This window comes from Amphiura filiformis, unplaced genomic scaffold (assembly GCF_039555335.1).
Source record: "Amphiura filiformis unplaced genomic scaffold, Afil_fr2py scaffold_475, whole genome shotgun sequence".
NCBI classification, from domain to species: Eukaryota; Metazoa; Echinodermata; class Ophiuroidea; order Amphilepidida; family Amphiuridae; genus Amphiura; species Amphiura filiformis.
The window spans coordinates 1-5,974 of NW_027305939.1; the positions used below are offsets into that span (position 1 = coordinate 1).

The following is a 5,974-nucleotide window of genomic DNA, read 5'->3' on the forward strand; positions in this document are numbered from 1 at the left end:
GTCCTATTTTTACAAATCAAAATAGTTCTTACAGGCCAATAATTCAGTCGGTAATACCCAGGGATTGTTGGGACTCAGTGAGTCAGTTCTACTATCCAATTAAAATGCTTGGGGCACATCAGGGATCCGGGAATAGGCTTGGGGTGCATGTAAAAAAATCATTTGTTAAAACACAACAATTGTTTTTGGCCTAACGAGTAACATGCATGTGGAGGCAAGCGTTTGTACCACATTGTAGGCATTCATGTAGGCCTAGTACATAATACACACACGCTCAAACTGAAGATGTGATGATGTTAGCCAGTTTTGTTCATTTTATTATAGGAGTTTTTATGAAGGTTATTTAATTTTTGGTAAATAAAAGTGTATAATTACATGTAGAATATATTTTTGTTTTTACAATCCTTTATCATGTGATAGACAACATGCAGGTCCAATAACTAGTGGATACTGGTGCTTCAGCATTCACTACTCAAAATATTGGACCTGCCTGTGGTTTGTCACACGGTAGAGGATAGTAAAAACAAACATTCCTCAATTCATTCTCCTAGCTGCCCCTGGAGCCTTTGAGAATGAGTCTTGAAACCATAACCTTCCAGTTCACTTACCTAGAGCCTCTGAAGTCTCGCATGATTTACTTTGCGAGGGCAGCTTTATCTGCCTTAGTTAGCAAAGTAAACTATGCAGATGCTCTGAACTGTGTTAAAAGGTGATGAACAAAGGTGAAACATGATTGAATCCCGTTCAATAATGAAAACAAACAATACATTGTGTAATTCACAGAGTTGTAAATACAGAAAATTATAACTTGCCCATTTCAGTACCGTGTATGTGAAAAAGAAAAAGCTGACTGGGCACTCAAGTGAATCACGCAGTAAGCAGGGCAACTTTTGGTGAGCTGACTAGTGGCCTTTGCAGCAGTGGAAGGCATCTTTTTCTCAGGTTCATTTGCTGCTATCTTCTGGCTGAAAAAAAGGTAACCCTGCTATTTTTGAATGTGCACTATTGCTCAGTTAAATGCACATGTCATTACCCACCTAGTGACTTTACATACATGTGCCCTCAAATGCATCATCAAGTACTTGGATTTAAAAAGAACCATCATTTTTGCAGCATGTAATTTTCATGAAATGAATACCCTTTGAGTTGAGGCTTATATGTGTACATCCATATCAAAAATATGCACTTGTCAGCTGCTACATGTCAGCTGCTATAGATAATAGCTAGGAATAAATGCCAGACTCATCTCAAGAGGAGGGCATTTCAAATCATCCCAAGTCACATGGTTTAGGTATGTTCTCTGTATTCCTAAAAAAAAGCACAGTGATTTATAGAAACAACCGCTAGATGTTGATCCACAAGCCTCAACACACTTTAGTTTGTCGCTGACCGCTACAGCCCCACATCATGCCATAATCCATTAAACAACAACACAGTGACTTGCAGCTAAGAAGCGACACCTAGACATTTTACATACAATAGACCTTTGTAGCCAGGATCAGCTCCCAGAGTTTTCAAGTTAACTTAATTTTGTACATGTGAGCATACTATTAACCTGCTAAAATGTGACTTTGGGATAATGTGAAATGACTCAGATTTCACATGAGTCTAGCTAGTATTATGTAAAAATGGATGTACACATATGGCAAAGAAATATATGTGAGCATGAGAATTTAGCAAATCCATGTAACTCTAGAAAATTTCATGCACACAAACGTACCTCTCTCTTGCCTAGTTTGCACCTTTGCGAGTCAGTGATGTTATTGCACATTTCTTTGGGAGCAGCTTCAAATCACGAGCATTCACTAAAAGTCCTGGCAGCATAAACACTTGTGACACCAAATATATGCTTGCATAAAGCATGTTGACATCACTGACTCACCGAGACAAAAATAGTATAATATAAATATGCTGTTGCCTATTCTGCTCTTCCCACAGAGGCTTGATGCCAGGCTTAACCTTTTCTAATGAACTCATCAGTCGAGACGAGGGTCTTCACTGTGACTTTGCTTGCCTGCTTTTCACATACCTCAACCATAAACCTAGCCAAGAGTGCATCAAATCCATAGTTAAAGAAGCTGTTGCCATAGAGAAGGAGTTCCTATCGGATGCATTGCCAGTGAGTCTTATTGGTATGAATGCTACGTTGATGGCAGAATATATTGAATTTGTGGCTGACAGACTGCTGAATGAGCTCAACTGTGATAAGGTAAAAGATGCTGTAAAATGGGCAATTCCAGTTGAAATCCATACACCACCAATGGAAGAAATTACCTTAATTTTCCACATAGGGAGTGTAGATTTCAAATGGAATCATTCATTCAGGTAACCCCATTTGATATTCACACCCCCTGTATGGAAGATAAAGGTTGTGTCTTTCATAGGGGGAGGATGGATTTCAACTGAAGTAGCCCGATATAAACAAGTTGTAATGCACCTGTATCAGTCTCTTAAAGACTTGATGAATCCTGTGAGATCAATAATGCTCAGTTTTGGAGAAAATCCATAAAAAATAAAATGTTTTTGTGATCCAAATCTTTTCGGACAACATAACAAAAAATACTTGATATATTTAGGGCCCTTTAAAAAAAAAATCACTTTTTACCTACTTCGATACATTTTCACAAAAATGGTTGAAAAATGCTCAATTTTGCAAATAAGTCTCAGTGATTTTGGCTTAAAATTTAAAATACTTCTGATGAAGTTGTCATGTTACTTGTGTTGCATTTCTGAAATAATCTTCTCTGCATACAATACTACCATAAGCATTCAATTTGTCTTTGGTGCCATTTATTCTCTGCATACAATACTACCATAAGCATTCAATTTGTCTTTGGTGCCATTTATTCTCTGCATACAATACTACCATAAGCATTCAATTTGTCTTTGGTGCCATTTATTCTCTGCATACAATACTACCATAAGCATTCAATTTGTCTTTGGTGTCATTTATTCTCTGCATACAATACTACCATAAGCATTCAATTTGTCTTTGGTGCCATTTATTCTCTGCATACAATACTACCATAAGCATTCAATTTGTCTTTGATGCCATTTATTCTCTGCATACAATACTACCATAAGCATTCAATTTGTCTTTGGTGCCATTTATTCTCTGCATACAATACTACCATAAGCATTCAATTTGTCTTTGGTGCCATTTATTCTCTGCATACAATACTACCATAAGCATTCAATTTGTCTTTGGTGCCATTTATTCTCTGCATACAATACTACCATAAACATTCAATTTGTCTTTGGTGCCATTTATTCTCTGCATACAATACTATCATAAGCATTCAATTTGTCTTTGATGCCATTTATTCTCTGCATACAATACTACCATAAGCATTCAATTTGTCTTTGATGCCATTTATTCTCTGCATACAATACTACCATAAGCATTCAATTTGTCTTTGGTGCCATTTATTCTCTGCATACAATACTACCATAAGCATTCAATTTGTCTTTGATGCCATTTATTCTCTGCATACAATACTACCATAAGCATTCAATTTGTCTTTGATGCCATTTATTCTCTGCATACAATACTATCATAAGCATTCAATTTGTCTTTGATGCCATTTATTCTCTGCATACAATACTATCATAAGCATTCAATTTGTCTTTGGTGCCATTTATTCTCTGCATACAATACTACCATAAGCATTCAATTTGTCTTTGATGCCATTTATTCTCTGCATACAATACTACCATAAGCATTCAATTTGTCTTTGATGCCATTTATTCTCTGCATACAATACTATCATAAGCATTCAATTTGTCTTTGGTGCCATTTATTCTCTGCATACAATACTACCATAAGCATTCAATTTGTCTTTGATGCCATTTATTCTCTGCATACAATACTACCATAAGCATTCAATTTGTCTTTGATGCCATTTATTCTCTGCATACAATACTATCATAAGCATTCAATTTGTCTTTGGTGCCATTTATTCTCTGCATACAATACTACCATAAACATTCAATTTGTCTTTGATGCCATTTATTCTCTGCATACAATACTACCATAAGCATTCAATTTGTCTTTGGTGCCATTTATTCTCTGCATACAATACTACCATAAGCATTCAATTTGTCTTTGGTGCCATTTATTCTCTGCATACAATACTACCATAAGCATTCAATTTGTCTTTGGTGCCATTTATTCTCTGCATACAATACTACCATAAGCATTCAATTTGTCTTTGGTGCCATTTATTCTCTGCATACAATACTACCATAAGCATTCAATTTGTCTTTGATGCCATTTATTCTCTGCATACAATACTACCATAAGCATTCAATTTGTCTTTGGTGCCATTTATTCTCTGCATACAATACTACCATAAGCATTCAATTTGTCTTTGGTGCCATTTATTCTCTGCATACAATACTACCATAAGCATTCAATTTGTCTTTGGTGCCATTTATTCTCTGCATACAATACTACCATAAGCATTCAATTTGTCTTTGGTGCCATTTATTCTCTGCATACAATACTACCATAAGCATTCAATTTGTCTTTGATGCTATTTATTCTCTGCATACAATACTACCATAAGCATTCAATTTGTCTTTGATGCTATTTATTCTCTGCATACAATACTACCATAAGCATTCAATTTGTCTTTGGTGCTATTTATTCTCTTTTAGGTATTCAACTCTACAAATCCATTTGATTTCATGGAGAATATCTCGCTGTAGGTTAAAACCAACTTCTTTGAGAATCGTGTATCAGAATATCAACAAGCTAACGTCCTAGCACCAGCAATGACGAGACATGAGTTCACATTAGATGCAGATTTTTAAGGTGACATCTTGCCATTTGTACATCATTACATATCGCTGCAAGGAGGGTCTACTTTAGATTGCTTCCCATAAGCCATTGCAATATCGTTAGGTTAGGTTGCAAACTACATTTAATTATGTTAATTTGTTATTTGTGAAACTGTCATAGTACCAAGATAGTCGATTGTAGGACAACAAAAAACGTGTTGTGAATGCAAGAAAATCATATGAGCGATGGCGTCCTTATGTTAGATTTTGGAATTGCAGGTGAATCTGAAAACTTAACAAAAATGTAAACGGCATTAAGTCTAAGATTGTTCACCACATGATCAGAGTTGGTTTTGGGAACATCTTAACCCTAACCCGCCTGTCTACTACAAAATACTACTTGATATATCGCTGTTCATGCGTGCATCCCACGTGGTGTGATGACGCAATCGCCTTAAGTGATATATAGGCACGGTTTTGCCTGCCAGCGAAGCCCAAGACCCGTGGCAAAGTGTAGCAGACCGAAAGTGCTTTGCATGCGAGGGTCTCGGGTTCGAATCCCACCCAGAGCAAACAACTTCTTTCTTTCTTTTCTCTCTTTATTCTTTCCTTCTTTCCCTTCCTGTCGCCAAAAAGCCCTTAGGGGTTAGGGTTAGAAACACAAAAAATCATGTATCTTCAATACGAAAGGTCAAAATTGATGGTTGGTTTTTCCTCCCAGCTACATACTTACATATCATCACAGGGTATCTCAATAAAAATAGGCCCTGTGGATTGGAGGACATAACTTTAACCAATGGCAGTAAAATTAAAACTTTCTTACAGATTCAAAAAGCATGAAGTGTCTTCTATAAAATGGTGCAAATGTCATTAAAATCAGTTCAATGGAAAACTACAAATACACTCATTTTTGGACCTTTCTAATGGGCCAATACACATTAACAATAATGTGCTGCATTAGAATAGGAGAAATAAATGAAGTGAACACCCAGTGTTGCTGGATAGCCTGTTTATTATTCATGTTATGTATCAGTTTTATGTTTATTTCACTATCATTGCTATCGCCTGGACCATTTCATTTTGAACCAATTTCTTACGAATTAATTGTTTCAACCACTTTAAAGGCCAGCACCACTGTTGCTTGAAACTATTTTAGAAGATAATACTTTGAAATATTGTTAACCCAAAGGTG

The 5,974-nt window shown here is 36.1% G+C and overlaps 1 pseudogene; it reads left to right on the plus strand.

Moving 5' to 3' along the window:
- Window positions 1–906: 906 nt before the first annotated feature.
- On the plus strand, window positions 907–5,313 carry LOC140145612 (ribonucleoside-diphosphate reductase subunit M2 B-like; annotated as a pseudogene).
- Window positions 5,314–5,974: the final 661 nt, after the last annotated feature.